At 44.9% G+C, this 19,509-nt stretch overlaps 1 long non-coding RNA gene across 1 annotated transcript in view; it reads right to left on the reverse strand.

The window, feature by feature from the left end:
• Positions 1–19,509, reverse strand: part of LOC147002629 (uncharacterized) — a 31,432-nt gene that overhangs the window by 490 nt on the left and 11,433 nt on the right. The window contains exon 2 of the long non-coding RNA XR_015048529.1: positions 282–480. This is a non-coding gene — a long non-coding RNA (uncharacterized LOC147002629). The remainder of the gene's footprint in view (positions 1–281; positions 481–19,509) is intronic.

Raw genomic sequence — 19,509 nt, forward strand, 5'->3', positions numbered from 1 at the left:
AAATTTGGGTTCCCAAACTACCACTTCCCAAAAAGGAAACTGAGTCTCCAAGGTGTGAAAACGACTTGTCCCTATCAATGGGGACCTAGTCTCTGGGCTCCTACCTGAAGATATTTTGGGTATGCAATGCTGCCCTACTTCCCTCTCTAAGATATTAGGAAAGAGAGAGGGGGCTGGGAATACACAGAGCTGTCCAGCACTTGCACAGCAGGCATGCACTCTGGGTTCAGTCCCATGGAGGAGGGGGTTAAAAAGTTAAAAAGAAGGAAAGGTCTACTCACCGTGTGTTTCTGTTATTGTTTTAAATTTACTCTTTATCATGTGCATGTGTTGTTGTGTGGAAGTCTTAGGACGTTTCTCTGGAGCCAGTTCTTTCTCCTTTAGCCCTGCCAGTTCTGGGTATGGAACTTGGAACATCAGTTGGTCTTGGTGGCAAGTGCCCTTACCACCTGAGCTCTCTCCATAGTCCTGGTTCAATTTCTGAGATAAAATAAAACACCAAGCATGTAAACTTACTTGCTTCTCAAGCTTAACAATTGGAGTTCAGTCCCCAGAGCTGACTGTGGAAGGTGGGAACATGTAAACTCTCACAACACACACACACACACACACAAATAAATAAACTCAAATTTAAAAACCAAACGTTTCACTTTTTGCAGCCTGACTCAGGACCCTTTCCAGTCCTCACCAATGCTATTAAGCTGGAACACTCTCCCGTTATTGGACTGGCTTCTTCTCCTCCTCCCAAGGGAACTCTTTTTGGGGCTCCCCTGAACCAGGCATCACCTCTATTCAACACCTGCATGAAATAATTAACAGTTCATTTCCTTAACTGTATGTGTCTTTGCCCGATTCTTCCTGTGAGAATTTATTTGTCCCTGGAGTATCACAGAAACCAGGAAAGTAAAACGGGATCATGGTGCGGGTGTAGAGTAGCAGGATAGAGATGATATGAAGGGAAAACAGGATAATTGATGGTAATTAAATGGGGAAGCATTGGGGAAACCAATACAGAACTAGTGAGAGGTGGCTCTGAGTGTCTATCCTGTGTCAGGCTGTAGCTGACAACCAGAAGCAGCCATTTGGGGCCTGGTGCACAGATGAGAGATGCCACCGCCAAGCCGATGCCCCCTCCTGCCCTCGTCCTCGGCCCTGCAGCCAACGTGGAGGAGCAGAACCCAAGCCTGAGCCAGAGCATCTCCCTAGTTTGAGAAGGAATCTACAGATCTCACAGTTTCTCAGGAGCAACGTTAAAAAGATAGGTCTGATGGGACGATGCTTTTTAAAAGTGGTTTCAAAAAATTGGAAGGAAAAGATGGCGGAGTAGAACCTTCAGAGCGCCCACTCGCTCACATGCGTGTGTGGAGGGATGCCATAGGGAAGGGTATGAGAGCATAATGGGAGAGCACAGGCCCCGTGCACGAAGAGCATGGCATTACTGAATGAGAACCTACAGTATGGGACCGCTGCTTGCCCTGCTGGAAGAAGAGTCAGTGCAGCAGTGCTGCCCAAGGCTAAAAGCACAATGGTCACGCCTGGTGAGCCACAGGACAGCTGGCACCGAAGACAGGGAGATGTGTGGAGGCTTAGAGCTCTGGCCAGCCCGCAGCACAGCGTGGAGCTGCCTCAGCTGCTGCTTTCCCTGCTGGGACAGGGGAGCGGTGGTGCAGGGTGAGCCCCAGGGTAGCTGGCACCATGGCAGGGAGATGTGCTGAGCCTGGAGCTTACATGGATCCTGCACCCAACTGCTTTGCTAGAGTCACCTAGACTCTGGGCTATAGCAGAATATCCGAGATCAGTCTTTGTTGATGGTCCGGTATTTTTGGCGCTTTAGAAACCTCGAACCACACCAATGTCTCATTGCAATGAGTATTTGCATGTAAAGCCGTTTGGGCAAAAAAATAATATACTGTGTGACACACTGCAGTTTGTTATGCAACTTAGACGAACAAATACACAATGTTGAGGTGGGAAAGAGAGGACTGGAGTCGTGTGCTGCGCGGTGGAGAAAGGCAGATCTAGAGATGTGACAGCGGCTTCCGGTATGGGAAAAGGCTGCGGTGGACCAGAGAGCATGCCCTTGCTGAGAAGGGTTGGTGTGCAGCAGCCTGGAGCTTGCACGGGCTTTGCCCACCCATCCCGCAACGCTCTGCTCAGCTCTGTGATTGCTCTGACAGCATATCCAAGATGGAGAATGGCGCGATTTCTGGATTGGGTCTCTTCAAAAGACCTCACAGGTCTATTCTGCGACTAGAGGCCATGTTGGTATATGTGACCTGTGGTTCATACTGCCTCCGCAGACCACTACACGTCTGAGGACCATATTGATGCTGGTGGTCTGAACTATCACAGGAGGCCATGTTATTGGGCATGGCCCATGCTTCTGCCAAGGACCACAATGATGTCAGCAGCCCGTGTTACCACTGAAGGCCATGAGAACGTATGTGGGCCATACTGCTGCCAAGGGCCGTGCTTGTGTCCGTGGTCCTGCTGAGACCGGTGGTTGTGTGGATGGGGTCTGTGTTACCACTGAAGGCTCTATTGTGGTCCATGGTCTGTGCTGCCTGAAACCCTGGTCAGGTTGCTGCCAGAGGCCTGTGCTGACTCTGACAGCCACGATGGTGTCCATGCAGCCAAGGACTGTGTTGATGTCCATGGTCTGTACTGCCACATGTGCAAGTCCATGACCCATGCTCTGCTCACAGGAAAAGAGGAGGAGGCTTCTTTTGCAATGGCGTTAATGACTGCAGACTCACAGTTGAGAATGAGAAACATAGAAGACTTCTGTGACTCCCCTGAACTCCTTACTCCCCACCCCCAAAATAAAAGAAACAGCCTAGATAGAAAGCTGTTAAAGAAAACTCTTTAAAGTTGTGAAAGGGATCCTGAAGTGTAGCTCACAGTGGATGGCTTCTGGCAGAGGTTGGAGTATATGGGCAACACAAACTGGACTTCATGGTTTTTTTTTTTCTTTTATCTTTTTCTTCTCTTCTTTGGGGATGGCCACCAGGGAGGAGGAGTGGACCTGGGAAAACTGGGAAGTGAACGTGATCTGGGTGCATTGTGTGAAACTCCCAAATACGCAATGAAAAGATTATGTTACGGGGCTGGGGGGAAATAGCAGAAGGAGGGAAAATAATACTAAGGATGTTTGGAAAAGCCATAGGGATCATTATTTTGTATTTACCTAAAATGACATATCTGTCTACAGTTTAAATGCAGTTCCATTGCTTGGGAAGACAAGCGCATGCTCTCCCCCAGAGCCGTGGCCTTTCTGATAAGAACTCTACCAGCAGACGTGAGACACCCGGCTTCTGTGTTGTTAGTCAGGGGAGGCTTGAGAGACTCCCCAAACAATTTAGGCTATTGCCTTCACCCCTGGTTGCCTCCCAGAGGCTGGGAGGAGAAGAGAACACATCACTCCCACTTTACTAAACTGGCATGATCCCTAACTCCATTCTAAATATTTACCTTAGACCCATACAAAGGAAACCTTCACTCCTTATTTAAAGAAACTTCTCTTTGGAATAGAAGAAGAACAGTACAGAACCCCACAATTGGTCGAAATACCTCCTGGAATTTCAAGGGTACACCCCAACACCTGGCCTGTAGTGTGGGTGCTGGCAATCAGTTCAGGTCCTCACCCTTGTGAGGCAAGCATTTCAGCGTTTTCTCTCCCTTCCTGTGAATGGCTTTGGTTTGTCCACTCCAGTTATGTTACTCAGTTTTGCACTGAGGAAACCAAGACTCGGGAAAGTTCAGTATCTTATCAGATACCACACTGCTAGTTGGTGAAAGCTAGGAATTAAGTCCAAGTACGGGTGGTGACATTTGTCACACCACCAAATGCTCAAGACCCAGCACATTCGTTTTCTGCCTACAAGTAATCCTTTTTCCTTCTCTGCTTACATCAGAAACCACCATAGAAACACCAGGCAGAACTGCAGGAGTGCTAATACCTCGTTATAAAAAAAGAGTGGGGGCTGGTGAGATGGCTCAGTCGGTAAGAGCACCCGACTGCTCTTCCGAAGGTCCAGAGTTCAAATCCCAGTAACCACATGGTGGCTAACAACCATCCATAACGAGATCTGGCACCCTCTTCTGGAGTGTCTGAAGACAGCTACAGTGTACTTACATATAATAAATAAATAAATCTTAGCCGGGCGTGGTGGCACACGCCTTTAAAAATAAATAAATAAATAAATAAATAAATAAATAAATAAATAAAGAGTGGAGTGCAAAGGCAATCTGTTTTGAAAGATCCATTAAAAGGCTTCAAGAGCTGTGAGAATACAAAGAAGATGTAGGAAAAAAATATAACGTCAGTCATCAGAGAGGTGACTCCGGAGAGACACCCAATGGGCTCAGGGGCTTGTTCCTTATCTTATGGATACAGAGCCTTCTGGGTAACACCGTACAGCTCCAAGTCTTCCCAGGCTCCTTTCATTTCTTGCCTTATCATAGGTATTTGAGGTTCCTAATGGGTCCTTGCAAAATCATGGATGGGAAATGGATGTGTTTTTCAAGCAGAGTGACTTTGTAATACCCTGGCATCTTCCTGGGCACAGCCTCTTCCTCCATCATAAGAAAGCAACTTGGCCTCTCCGAGTTCCCGTAGATATGGGTGTTTGGGTCCACAAAGCACATATACATTGATCTTAGTCAGACAGTATAGTTTATTGAGCATTTGCCCCAGGACTGATCGATCAGGGCCACAGACTAGACTTGGAAGCTAACTGTGACCGTGAATGCTTTCCCAGGACCAGGTTATAAAGGCAAAACCCACAATGAGCTCATTTTGCTGCCTGGTGGTCGGCTCTGACTCAAGCTATTTTGGCTAGCTAGATAGGATAGTTCTAACTGACCTTTATTCTGACTGGTCCAAAGTGGAGCTTATGGTTGTAGAATTTCTTAGGATTAACAAACCTCTGAACATAACAGGCTATATGGTCAGCTTGGCCCTGCTCTGAGGAAAGCTATTCTTCTGTGTCAGTAACAAAATGGCCTGACTGGCAGGCATGGAACAAAATGGCTGCAGCTTTGCAGGGGGAACAGAGTTCAACAACGAGTTTCTCACCTTGCCCTCTAGATATTACCACAGTGCCTGGAAAATGTGGTTTCGCTCTTGCTCAGTACATTTTACGAACATGATTTTACTTGACCCATTCTCAATGGATTTCTTCTTCATACACTCATGGCTGTTTGGGGGCCGTTAAAGAGATGAAGCAGAGAAGCCAGAGGCAGCAGGCCAGAGGAACGTCACTCCCTCCCTTCCCGCATGGAGTGTCTGCCTGTGGCAGGTGGGGGTTGTTAAGAGGAAGACTTCAAAGAGCATGGAGGAAATAAAGTTGGCTTTTCTTGAAATCATCTCTTTGGCAGTTCAGCCACCCAGCTTCCCACCTCTCCAGTAGGAAATGATGACCATTAACGTCAACGTGAAGGTTTTGGTGGAGGTGGGCCGCTTCTGTCTTCCTAAATGTGTTTCATAAGGCATCTGTCACCCAGTTGGAAAGAGATAAATGAGAACCCAAGAGAGATTTAAAAAAAAAAAAAAAAGGTCAGGAAGAGAAGGCAAGTCACAGGGGGACAGTAGTATTTTATTTCTTTTCTATGATGGGACTACAAAGACTTCAGATTCATTTATACTTTTCTTTTTCCTTTTTCTTTTTTCTTTTTTTGGACAGGTTCTTGCTGTGTAGCCCAAGATGCAGCAGTCTTCCTGTTTCTGCCTCCCAAATGCTGGGATTTCATGAGTGGCCACTGCTCCCATTTTATTTGTGGTCCTCCCCAGAGCTGGTTGTGGCCTGAGGCGTGAGCCTCTCTGAGAAGAGTTCACTACCAAGAGATACAGAAGCCAGACAGAAAAGATCTGCCTGACGTGGCCCAGTGACGCCAATGGCAGTTGACCTGCCGGTAGGACTCCTATTTCAGAGTGCTTATTGCCCAGCAAGCTCTCTGCTAGGTGCTTGGAAACAGATTGACTAACATAATGCAGGGATTTTGTAATCTGTCATAAAACCATAAGCCACAGACCCACAGACTTTGACCCTCCACAGGTATAATAAGCTCTTTCATTTGGCCGCGCATGTTCTGCCGCTGAGGAGGGAGGAAGGGGGCCGTCTTCTAATTATATAACCTAAGCATATGTTTTGCCAGAGCACAAAGCATTATATTCATTAGCAACAATCTTTTAAGCCGGGTTCTTTTTACTCGTCTGTTAACTAATTGACAGGAAAGAATTTGTATTAATAACATAGCACAGGCAAGCATGGCTAAGTATGACAGGTTTCTTAAAATTGTAGGCAGGCTGTACAAGCCAACATGACTGTCAGCCCTTATGTTGAAATCCTGCTTATCAAAGCTCTCAGTGTGCCTGCTAAACAATAGTGCTCTGGCAGAAAATTGTTCTCCCAGGTCCAAGGCCAGGAGTCAGCGTGGCTTAGCTTGGAGGACTTCAGCTGATCTCTGATTGAGGACGTGATTTCTACTTCTGTTTTCTTGAAACCTTGGTGTGGCAGACCTACCAATTGCATTAACTTCCATTTAGCTTCACTGTTTCTTCCCTGTTGGAGTCCACGTTTGGACACATGGACTCCGTACTGGCTGGTTTTGTGTCAACTTGGCACAAGCTAGTGTCATCAGAGAGGAAGGAGTCTCAGTTGAGGAAATGCCTTCATGAGATGAAGCTGTAAGGCATTTTTTCAATTAGTCATCGATTCAGGAGGGCTCAGCCCATTGTGGGTGGAGCCACCCCTGTGCTGGTGGTCCTGGGTTTTATAACAAAGCAGGCTGAGCAAGCCATGGGGAGCAAGCCAGTAAGCAGCACCCTCCATGGCCTCTGCATCAGCTCCTGCTCCCAGGTTCCTGCACTATTTGAGTTCCTGTCCTGACTTCCTTTGGTGATGAACAGCAAGCAATGTGGACGTGTAAGCTGAATAACCCCCTCCCTGCCACGCTTCCTGTCCCCACTTTAAAAAATCTTGGTGTGGTTCATTTGCTCTGGACCAAAGTATTAAGTTGGTGGACGGATGGTATTGCGCTCTCTCTCTCTCTCTCTCTCTCTCTCTCCCTCATATTTAATTTTTATTTTATTTCATGGGGTATAAGAAGAATTGTTTCTGCCTAGTGTAGTGACACATAACTATAATCCCAGCACTTGGGAAGTAAGTGGAAGCAGAAAGATCAGGAGTTCAAGGCCAGCCTCTGGTTACATAGCAAGTTCAAAGCCAGACTGCTGTTCAAAAGGTTTTGCCTCAAGAACAAATAGATAGATAGATAGATAGATAGATAGATAGATAGATAGATAGATAGATAGATAGATAGATCTTAACCTGTTTTTCAAATCATTAGCAACTCCACCAGCTCTTTGGGTAAGGAAATGGTTTAACAACTAGGAACATTCATTGCCTTTGCAACGGACCTGGGTTTGGCTCCCAGCACCTATACTGGAAATCTTGACCCACAAATGCCTGTAACTCTAGTTCCAGGATCTTACATCCTTCTTTGCGTGTAGTTTAAATACACCCACTCAGGTCCACACATGTACACATAAAGTAAATAATGAAATAAAAGGCTTTACATGTATAAAGTGGTTGGGAGCGATGGCTCAGTGAGTAAGAGCATACACCACCCCTAGAGGACCTGAGTTTGGGTCCCAGCATCTACGCTGGGAGCCTCATAGCTACTTGTAACTCCAGCTTGAAGTCTTCAATGCCTCTGGCCTCCAAGGACAGCTACATCCACATGCACATACCTACACACAGATGCACAGGTAATTAAAATGTAATAAACATGTATTGTTTTTGAAAATATATGAAGTGACTGAAGAGGAAGCAAATTTAAAAATCTATCATGGCAGGAGCAGTAAGCCGTGCATGCCTTAAATACCAGTATTCCTGAGGCAGAGACAGGCTGACCTCAAAAGAGTTCAGGGGCAGCCAAGGCTTCACTGTCTCAAAAACTAAAACTAGAGAAACAAAAAACGAGCAAGCAACCGAAAGCCATCATGCCACATTCTTTACTACAAACTCTAATCTCAGTTGATTGGGTAATACTCTTGCTTGGATCATAAGTGTTTCTGGAATCTAGCTCCTTTTTGGGTTACCTGGTGAGGTAGTTTGAATATATTTGACCCATGGAAAGTGGCCTTGTTGGAATCGATGTGGCCTCGTTGGAGGAAGTGTGTCACTGTGAAGGTGGGCTTTGAGGACTCTTATGCTCAAGCTGCACACAGTGTAGAAAGGGACCCTGGTCCTGGCTTTTGTTAGATCCAGATGCAGAACTCTCAACTCCTTCTTCAGCATCATGTCTGCCTGCACGCTGCCATGCTTCCTACCACGATGATAATGGACTAAACCTCTGAAACTGTAAGCCAGCCCCAATTTAATGTTTGGCTTCTTAAGAATTGCCTTGGTCATGGTGTCTCTTCACAGCAATGAAACCTTAACTAAGACACCTGGTGTCTGTCTGCTATCTTTAACCTCATGTTCCTTCCCAGAGATCAAATGCAAGATGACTATAAATGTCCCACGACTAAAATCTTTCCATAGTTATTCATTTGTTTATCTGTCTATCCTTCCTTCTCTCAGTGTTTTGTGTACTATGTGGGGGTGGGAGGTGGGACTTGAACGTTTTCACCTTCTCATGCCTGTCCAGTTGGGAAGCTAGCGGGGCAAACAAGCAATACATAGGTAAATAAGTAAACTGGAGAGTTGCCCCTTCCTATCCTGTGTCCAAGGGTGCTGCATCCTTGGATTCAAACAGTGTGGAGTGAGAAAAACGATTTAATAAAGTTCCAGAAAGTTAGTAGGGTATAGTGAGGCATGCCTGTTATAGCACTTGGAAAGCTCTGGCATGAGTCATGCATTTGAAGCTAGCCTGGGCTGCATAGCAGGGCTGAGGCCAGCCAGCCTTGGCTACATAGTATTTTACAAGAGTGAAACACTTGCGAAACAAACAAAATCCAAAACCACAAGCAACCTCACAAACCCAAAACTGGAAAAGCATTTTCCAGAAAGTTCTAAAAGCAACACACCAAGGGCTGTTCTGCAACTGTGAGAACAGAGTAGTCCTCTACACATCCTACTGCAACCCCCGGCCGTCTCCCAGAACCCCAGCCTCTCTCAGCATGTGTGGTTTGAGCTGTTCTCTGTGCCTCTTCATCTGCAACTACACAGGATGTCCAGGATGGTTATGTCTGCATCATACGTGTACAGAACTTTTAAGGGATTATCATTTTGGCTGGGCATGGTGGTGCATGCCTTTAATCCCAGAACTCGAGAGGCAGAGGTAGGCAGGCCTCTGAGTTTGAGGCCAGCTAGTCTACAGAGCTAGTTCCAGGACAGTCAGAGCCACACAGAGAAACCATGTCTCAAAACACATACATTTATATGTTAATAAGTAAAATACTAATGTATATAACATACATTATTATAATATTTGGGCCATAGAAGTTACAGGATGAGAAGGATCAGATGGCCCAAATAATATATAATATATAATATACAATATATAATATATAGTTATTTTATATATAAATATTTTATATAACACACAAGCATTATATAAAATATAAAAATATGTTATATAAATATATAACATGTTTTACATATAAATACAATATTTATATAGCATTATTTCCTGTTTCTCTGGCATGAGTGAGTGTAGATATGTACATACCCACAGTGCCAGTGTGGCAGTCAGGAAACACACTAAGTTTGAGACAGAAGCTATTTGTTGCTTGCTGCTGTATTTGCAGGCTAGCGGACCCGGTAGTTCTGGGGGATAGTCCTATCTCTGTCTCTAATCTCTGCACAAGGAGCAGTGGGATTACACGCATGGCACCTGGATATATATGGGTCCTGGGGATTCGAACTCTGATCCTCACACTTGCATGGCAAGTGCTTTACCCACTGGAGTCATCTGTGCAGCCCAAGATACACATACATACATACATACATACATACATACATACATACATACTCCTAGAAACTTGACTATACCATGATGCTTCTATGGGTTTGGCTGTAACACCTCTCCCCTCTAGGCTGGTGATAATCTTTCACCCCCTGTCTTGCCTCTTCTTTTCTGTCTCCTCCTCTTCTCCATCTCCATCTCATCCCATAAGTTCTGTGGGCCGAGTACGTCTTGATCCATCTGCATCTTTCCATGTCTCTTTTTGAAAAATTGTATTATACTGGTTTACTAAGGCAACTTTGACGCGAGTATATCATGTACTCGGAATATATTTCCCCTACTCCCCCTCTTCTCTCTCCTTTTTCACCCCTCCCCCCACTAGTATTACTTGTTCCCCTACCCTCTACAATTTTTTTTTTTTGAGATAGGGTCTTTCAGCACATCCTGGCTGGGAGCTCTCTAAACAAAGCAAGGTGGTCTTGAACTTACACAAACGCTACAGGTATGTGCCATCTTGCTTGGCTTCTATCTTTACTCCCCAGTCCTTTCTCCCTTAGACTGTCGCAAAGTGACCCAGATTCCCAACTTAAGCTCTATCACCACCTCTAATCCATTTCTTTCCAACGTACAAGATTACTCTAAACTGAATTGTCCCTTCTTCTATTTTTATTTTTTTTAAAGAATTAATCCTTTGAGGATTTCATCCATGTATACTGATCACATTCCCTCCCCTTCCCAAATCCACTTCCCCACTCTCGTATCTACCCAGCTTCTGTTCTCATTTCCTTCTCAAGTCCACGGAGTCTCATTCCTGCTGCACATACACCATCTACCGGAGCGTGGTACCTGCCTGCCAGGGACCTACTACACCCTCTCAAAAACTCTTTTTCCCAGCAGCCATCAGTTAGCTCCTCAGCCAGGGGTTGGAGCTTCCTGCCCACCTTCCCACCCATGCTGAGACGTTAGTCTGGCTTGAGCTTGTGTGGGTCTTGTGCTGGATACTGTTGAATCACCCCCTCTCTTTCAGCCTTTCATAGTCTATACCAAGCCAATTCCCCATATTCCCATACTGGAGACTAGGGGCCCTTTAGACTCTCCTGGAATCTTCCTGTCCTTTCATTTTGAAGATCCCTGGTGGAACATTTCTCTCAATGTCTTCTCTCTCTCTCTCTCTCTCTCTCTCTCCTTTTTTTTTATAACCCCACACCCCTGTATTGTTGTTTTCTCTTCGAACCATGAGCATGCCTGATTGCTATGGAGGCCGTCTGAGTGTCTTTCTGGGTGTCAGCTCCCCTGGAACTGGAGTTACAGATGTTTGCGAATTAGACTCATGTCCTCAGCAAGAGCAGCCAGTGCAACTAATGAGCCACCTCTCCAGCCTCATTCTTTGCTCTTAATGTCTGTCCCTTCATTAGTTCCCAGCCTAGAAAACAGCTCAACTGTATCACACCTCTGTGGTCCCAGTGCTGATGAGGCAGACGTAGTGTAGGAAGATTATTATAATTACTGTAAATGTGAGTCTAGTGAGGGTACGTAGTGAGACCTTGACTCAAAAATAGATAGATAGATGCCAAGGATCAGCCTCAGCTTGGAGAGGGGTTCCTGAGAAAGGGGTATCTGGAATAAAAACCAAATGACTAAAAGTCAAATTCTGGGTTCAAGCTGGTGGCCTATGTTCTGCTCAAGATGACTCCCTTGAGAACTCTCTGTAGATGGCTCTTGGCTTTGTAGTCTGCTCAAGACAGCTTTTTTAATTGCTGTGTGTGTGTTCTGCTTGAGACAGCCTTTTCTTGACATTCTAAAAAAACTCTCTGGTTAAGACAACTAGCTTTTTGCTCAGCTCTCTGGTTGAGACAGCTCTCTGCTAATAAAAATTCTAAAAGCTCTCTGGATAGCTTGTGAGTTTTCTAAACAAAGTCAGAAAACCTGCTATAAAAGATTCTTGGATCTTCCAACCAAATTAGAAACCCTGTTAGAAAAATTCTAAAAGTAATTTTTAGGTTTTCCAATTAAAACCAGAAAGCCAGAAAACAGTCAGCCTTCTCTAGAGAGCTGCTGGAACACATTCTAAAAGAGCTGGGTCAGATCTCTAAGTAACTCTTGGGATAGCTGACCAAGGTCAATAACCTCATTAGAAAAACATTCTAAAGGAGCCCTGTTCACTCTCCATGCATTTTCTAACTAAAACCAGAAATCCTGCTAGAAAAATTGTTGAAGAGCTGTTTGCTCTCCAGAGATCTCCAGATAGCTCAGCTCTCTCAAGGAAAAAAAAAAAATAGAAAAGAACAGCTATTGCTCTCTGTGATGGTTTGTATATTCTTGGACCAGGGAGTGGCACCATCTGGAGGTATGGCCTTGTTGGAATAGGTGTGTCACTGTGGGTGTGTGCATAAGATCCTCACCCTAGTTGCCTGGAAGTCAGTGTTCCACTAGCAGACTTTGGATGAAGAGGTAGAAGTCTCATCCCTGCCTGCGCCATTCCTGCCTGGATACTGCCATGCTCCCACCTTGATGATAATGGACTGAACCTCTGAACCTGTAAGCCAGCCCCAATTAAATGTTGTTTTTATAAGACTTGCCTTGGTCATGGTGTCTATTCACAGCAGTAAAACCCTAACTAAGACACTCTCTGTTAGCTTATCTCAAGCAGACCAAAGGCCCAGTTTTTTATTACATATCAATTTATTTATTGACTCAGGTTCCCTCTTGACCATCCCACGAATCAGCATTCCACAGCTTTAGTCCCTTGACTCTTAGGAAGAGACAGCAAGCACAAGCACAGACAGTAAGATGCTGGGTGGGGTCCTGCCCTGAAATCACCATTCCGACTTTGCCTGTACCTAAATTCACTCGGTTCCAGGCTGACCTTGAACACGGAAATCTGACTGCCTCTGTATCTGCCTGTCTTTATATCTGACAAGTTGGCTCATAGTGCAGCTGCCTCTCTATTCCCTTAGATCTGTGAAGCCCCTTATACAATTCATACATTGCATCCTTATATTTTTACATAATTGAAAAATTCTCTATTTTCAAACTCATGTTTTTAGAGTTCTTTCCCACAGCCTTCAGAGCTATCCTGAAGGTCCCAGTGTTTACCATTTTGGTAGTGACATAGATACATCTTCGATTCCTGGACTTGTGCTGTTTTCATGGAGTCATTAACATTAACAGGGAGGACCTTGAAGATATGTACATTACTATACAAACAGGTCTTATGCCCACCATAGCATTGACACACGACACTCCTGGAGGCCCATGCCTTCTAGCCCTGTCCCTTTGTTTGTTCCTTACACTCCTGGAGGCCCATGCCTGCTAGCCCTGTCCCTTTGTTTGTTCCTTACACATGGGCAAGCAGAACTCTGCAGATGAATCTCAACACACCATGCTCAAGCTTGTCCAGTCCAAGTCATAGCACAGGTCTGAAATGGTATAATTGCCCAATTTCCTCTGTCTCAACTTCTGCCTGTTACACATGGCATCCTGGTGCCTGACCCAGTGCCTGATTTAAAAAAAAAAAAAAATGAATGTTTACTTTCTGTTCCGTTTTCCAGCTCTACTTGACCTAGCCCACCCTCAGAACCTGGTCCTGGTCCATCCTTGCTCACACTAGATTCAGGAAACAGGCTCAGTCCGCTCAGCTCTCCTGCTCAAGGGTCTCCATCTTAACTCTGCAGCCCACAGCTGCAGGAACCACTGCCCTCAAGCAAGGGTAGCGTCCCTTCTAGACATCTCCAAGAACTCCGATTGCCTCTTGAATTAAATTAAAAGTCCTAATCATGGCTTCAAGAGTCTCTACCAATTAATCACTTCTCCACCCCCACACCTAACCGAGGATGTCTTTTTCGCCCGCTCGCTAGGGCGCCTTCCCTGCCTCCTGCAGATCTTTCTCCTCAGACTGCCTCACCCCACTCTCCTTTGTCTCCCTCTCCAACTTCTCTTTCTCCTAAATTATATACCTCTCCTCTTCAAAAGTATTGATCAGTGGTCATCTCCTCTTATGAATACTTGTCCTTCCTGTTAGAACCCATTCATCATGAATGTGAGATATTTATGCTTGCTTGTGCATACAATCCCTGGTGTCTTCTGCTAACTTATTTTCATAGTCTGCCCAGTGTGGGTCCAGTCGCTAAGGACAAAAAAGATGTCTTTCCCTCACTTGCGACTCCCTGTGTTCGTTTCTTGGCCAGCTCTGGACTTCAGCTCCTTGCTTAACTTTTACAATAGACATGGAAGTGGACCCAGAAAATGGGTGTCCTAAAGAAAATTGGTTTTATAACTTAGATTCTGGGTCAGTCTAACCAAGTGCAGTCCCAGGCTGGGCCATAGTTTCTTTCAGCCTCCTCACGGTGGAGAAATCCTTGGGTGGTTATTAGAAAGAAATACAAAACCAAACCTCCCTTGGCTAGGGTAGAACATGTTCTTGGTCTGCATGAGACCCTGGGTTCTGTCCATAGCACCAAGATAAAATAAAGAATCATATGCTGCAGCAGCTGTATGCCACACACCCAGGAGTGTCACACAGGTGACTACCCTGGCACCTCCCAACCATCTGATAAATTGGGACTTAGTTTACAACTACATTAAGCATCCAGAGGAATTTATATAACCTTCCCATTGTCACTGAGGCCTAGACTCTAACCCCAAACCAGGACTCAGCACGTCCTGGTGTGCTGTGGCTGCCACTGATGCCCATGTTCACCTTGTTCTTGCCTCTTGTGGCTCTGCCCGCTGGGTTTACTTGTCTGGGTTTGACAGACAAGACTCTTACTGTAAAGGGTTATTTCTACATTTGAAGCTGTGTGGAAAAAAAGCTGGACTTTATATGTATGTGTAGTGGTGTGTGTATGTGTATGGATGTATGTTTTGTGTATATGTGGCATGGTTTGTTATGTGTATGTGTGGTATATGTATATATGTGTCTGTGGTGTGTGTATGCTATGTGTGTGTATATGTGTGTTATGGTATGTGTGTGTATGTACGTGTGTTATGGTATGTGTATGGTATGGTATGGTATGGTATGTGTATAGTGTGTGTATGTGGTATGTTTGTGGTATGGTATGATATGTGTGCATGGTATGTGTAAGTGTGGGTAGTGTCTGTGATGTGTGTGGTATGTATATATGTGGTATATGGTATGTGTATATGTGACGTATGTGTATATGTGTGTGTGGTATATGTGTGTATATGTGGTGTGGTGGTATGTGTGTGTGCTGTATGTGTGTATAGTATGTGTGTGTATGTGTAGTGCGGTGGTGTGTGTGTGCTGTCTGTGGTATATGGTGTGTGTGTGTGACACAAAACTAGCAAGGGTATTATGAGAGGGATGAAGGAATCCTAAGGCAGGGGATCAACAGAGTAATGGAGCACATACATGTGACAGGAAAGCAGAAAGGGGACTGTCTGGGAGAAGGAAAGGAACCAGTCAGAGCGATCTATTGGGGAGGGAGGGAGGAAGAGAGGGGATGACACACGTGTATGACAATTCCACAGTGAAATCCATTCCTTTGTATGAGAACTTAAAAATTAAAAGAACTTAAAAATCCAATTGAAGATTTCCTTAACATTGGAATCTCTCCCAGCACAATCCACAAACATGTCATTTGCATACAATGTCCAGGAGTATGCAGACACAGGGACCTCACTTGTTACACAGGTTTTGAGTGGAGAAACCTAGTTTTGGTTTCCAGAGATCAACCTGCTCCCCTGAGCCTTTCTTACTTTTTCAGCTTCTAGAACTTCTTACAAACAAGTTTGGGAGGACTCTGACAGCTCTGTTTTTATGTCTTCCAATCAGATGGGCTGAGATGGCACTAGATGAAGAGACCTCGGGACTGGGAGGCTGGGGAAGGGGCTCCTGAGGTGAGCAGTGTGGGCCTGATCTCTCTGGCTGGTTTCTATTGCCCTTCAGCCCACTGCTGCTTTTCACTCAACCCCAAATTGCTTTCATGGTGACCACAGACAGAAACTGCCCGGCTTAGTTTCCTGAGGCACTGGGCAAGTCTGCGCTGTTTCTCACCCCATAGCTCATTTTCAAAAGGAGCACTTCACTTCCCTTTACAGATGGGAGAATGGAAGAGGGAACCCCTTGGACTCCGGGGGAGAGCTTTTGAAGCTGAAATGTGACCTCTTTAGGAAGAGAGACTGAAGGGGTTTATTTTAACTGAGACAGAGAAACCTAGTACCCGTGACTTCAGAGGGTCTGTGAACTTCTACAACTGCAGACAAAATGGGAGTTGTTGGGCTAGTGAGATGGCTCAGTGGGTAAAGGTTCTTGCTGCTGAGAACCATGGTAAAAGGAGAAATTCAACTCTTACATATCCTCTGGTATACACACACACAATAACAAATATAATTTTTTTACGTGGGTATGCAGGTTACAGGCAAAGCTTACCACATATTTTTAACTGTAATTTACTCCCAAATTTGTTAAGCTTTCTTTATAAGATCCTCATGAAAGATGATAGTCTACTGAGTTGGGTCTGGATTTCTCACAGTATTTTCTATCTGAAGTTACCTGCTGCAGAGTCACTAGGAGAGCTTCAAAATCCAACCTCCTGGGCTCCACACAAGGTCTTTAAAGTAAGAATCTCCGGGCTGTAGCAGGAGTCATCATTCTACATTTTATTTACTTATGTACATCTATCCATCCATCCATGTATGTATGTATGTATGTATGTATGTATGTATGTTTGTATGTATGTATTATCTATCTATCTATCTATCTATCTATCTATCTATCTATCTATCTATCTTAGAGTCTCACTACATAGCCTAGGATAGCCTCGGTTCTTACTGTGTAGCTTAGGCTAGCCTGAGTTCTCACTGTGTAGCCTAGGATAGCCTTGCACTTACCGTGTAGCTGATTTCAGATTTGTAATGTCTTCCTGCTTCAGCCTCACAATATGCTGAGTATAGGTATGAGCCACCATGCCCGGAATGCTAATGGTTTTTATAGCCTGAGCAAAGTGTCTACTTGACCATCTAAAGACTAAGAATTTGTCTCTGGCAGTGTCCTCTTCTCTTCTCTCACCCACCAGTCTCTCCAGTGGAAGAAGCCATGTGTGCTTGGAGCACGTGAAATCATGAGTTTTTAAAGAAGTGGTATTAAAGAGTCAGGAGTTAGTAGTCCACTTGTCGTGAAAGCTAGCGACTTCACTTATGAACAGTCTTGTCAAATGGGGCAAGGTCCAGTTTTGTATTCCTTGATTGCCATCTGCTGGTGGGTCTCCATATTAGAAAATAGAGATTCCCTGGAAGATTGGTGCATCCTGGAGAGACCTTCTTGCTTCCCAAGGGGGTGTTCTTACAGACCTGTGGCACCAAACCTGACTCAGAACAAGACTTTGAACACCCATAATGGGGGAAGAGAGTCAAAGGTAATGTGGTTGTGGTGGTGTGAATCAGGAGGGGAAGACAGCCATTATAGCAAATCCCTTCATCCACTCAACAGGTATTTGCTGGGCCTCCACTACGGTCTAGATGCGGGGGAGACAGAAAAACGAAGCACAAGAAGCTGTCTTCATAGATTTTATTCTTGGGCATGAGAGATGAAGCAAATGCTAATGTCCGGTGTCTAATTAAAATGGTGCTAAGTGTTCCCGGCCAAATAACTCAGGGCAGAAGACGGACTGCTGGTGGACGGATGGATGGAGGGTGCTGTTTATAGGAAGGTCTGGGCAGGCCTTCAGAGGGCACTTTACATATAAGCCTGAACAAAGCGAATTTTGTTGGATATTTCTCTGTGTAGACCCAGAGCCAAGTTTCCTGTGCAGCACATGGTATAACCCCTCTCCATGGCCAAGAGCTAGCTCCTGCGGCTGCCCATGATGCTGAAGAAGCACTGAAACAGAGAGCGAAGGAGCCGGTGGCTAAACCTTGGTACTGTCCTTTCCCTCTGCTTTATAACTTCTCAGAGCTCTTTCATGCAAATGGAATAATATATGCAGAAATGCTTTGCAGGCGACAAGGTACTATGCAAATGCAAGTAATTAAAGTTGTAACTATTTTAATGCAGTCTGATTTGACCTTCATGGCATCCTTTAAAGGAAATAAGGTGTGTAGCATTATACCTTTTAATAGACCAAAAAAACAAAAACAAAAACAAACCAAAACCTACCCATGTACACCTCACTCTAAGTGCCTATGAAGTGACTTAGCCAAGGTCACCATCAAGGCCATACTCAGAACCAGTTTTTTTAGGAGTATTATTTTAAAGTTTAGGACCTTCGTTCTGGAGACGATAAATTATACTTGATACTTTTCTTGCCAGGCTTATTTATAACTACATTAATCATCAGAGTTAAAAAGCTTTAGTGCTCAGCAACAGCCTTCAAGGGCTTAATTTCAAACAGTCTAGGTCAGGGGGATTAGCAACAGTCCCAAATGCAAGACACATTACAAAGAAATATCAGCGTTTCTTTTCCTTCCATTTCTAGGACCAGAGCCCCCACTGGAGGCTCCGTGCTTCAGAGGCTGAGAAGATTTTAGAAAGCCCCACTTTAGGGTGAAAGGCACTCTGGTGGCAAAGTGGCTGGCTAGTAACTTAGGAAACTTACCTGAACACTCCTATTCCTGCCCACGGCCACACCCCTCCCCCTAACACTCCTCCTATTCCTGCCCCCCGCCACACCCCTCCCCACTTCCCGACACTCTTCCTATTCCTGCCCTCTTCCCCCCCCCATACCCCGCCGTACCCCCTAACACTCTTCCTATTCATGCCAACAACTCCTACTACCACTAAAGCTTGGTTCTAGAATTCTTCCCTAAACCGTTCTATAAACTGCTTCTTATATTTTCTTTAAGGACTGGAATTCAGACTTAACTGAAAGTAAAAGAGACCCCAGGTCCTTAGTAGAAGGGTCACAGAAACCTCAAGACTGACCAGAAGAGACCCAGACCTTGAAGGTGGCTTTTTGTAATGTTCTGTCCAGAAGAGAAGCCAGAAGTACCCTATAAGGAACAGAAGTGTAGGCCAAGAGCAAGCTACAGGAACACGGCCAAGCCATCCACAATTACAGCAAAAACATTGTGAGCCATTTGTGATGGTGAGTGCTAATCCTGGCACATGGGAAGCTGAATGCTAAGAGCAGCTCTGTCCTCCTCTAACTAGAGAACTCTGACCTCCACACTCATGCCATGGCACCCAAGTCAGCCACACAAAGAAATAAATTTCAGGCTTTAAAATGTTGTAGGCTGTGAATCTCTGTTTCAAAAAGCCAAAATTGACCAACCAACCAAACGACAATGACAAAAACAAAATAAAATAAAGGAAAGAGAGTTTGAGCTAGTTATGGGATTGGGTCAGAGTGGGAGCTGATGGCTCGCTTGTTTTACCCCTTGGATGTTTGTTTCTTGTGAGACAGAGTCTCATTCTGCAGCCCCTGCTGTCCAGGAATTTGCTATGAAACCAAAGCCATCTTAACACTCATGGAGATTTTTCTGCTTCAGAGTCATACACGTTCTATGCTAGAAACAGACAAACATGTTTGTGTATATCCATGATGTCAGAATTTATTGGATGATGATACGTTTATAAGTTTTAGCAGATTTAATGACAGCAATTTATCATATAATTTCACCAACTTTGGTGATCCG

The sequence above is a fragment of the Mus caroli genome, unplaced genomic scaffold (genome assembly GCF_978045245.1).
Source record: "Mus caroli unplaced genomic scaffold, Mus_caroli_1 scaffold_9, whole genome shotgun sequence".
NCBI lineage: Eukaryota > Metazoa > Chordata > Mammalia > Rodentia > Muridae > Mus > Mus caroli.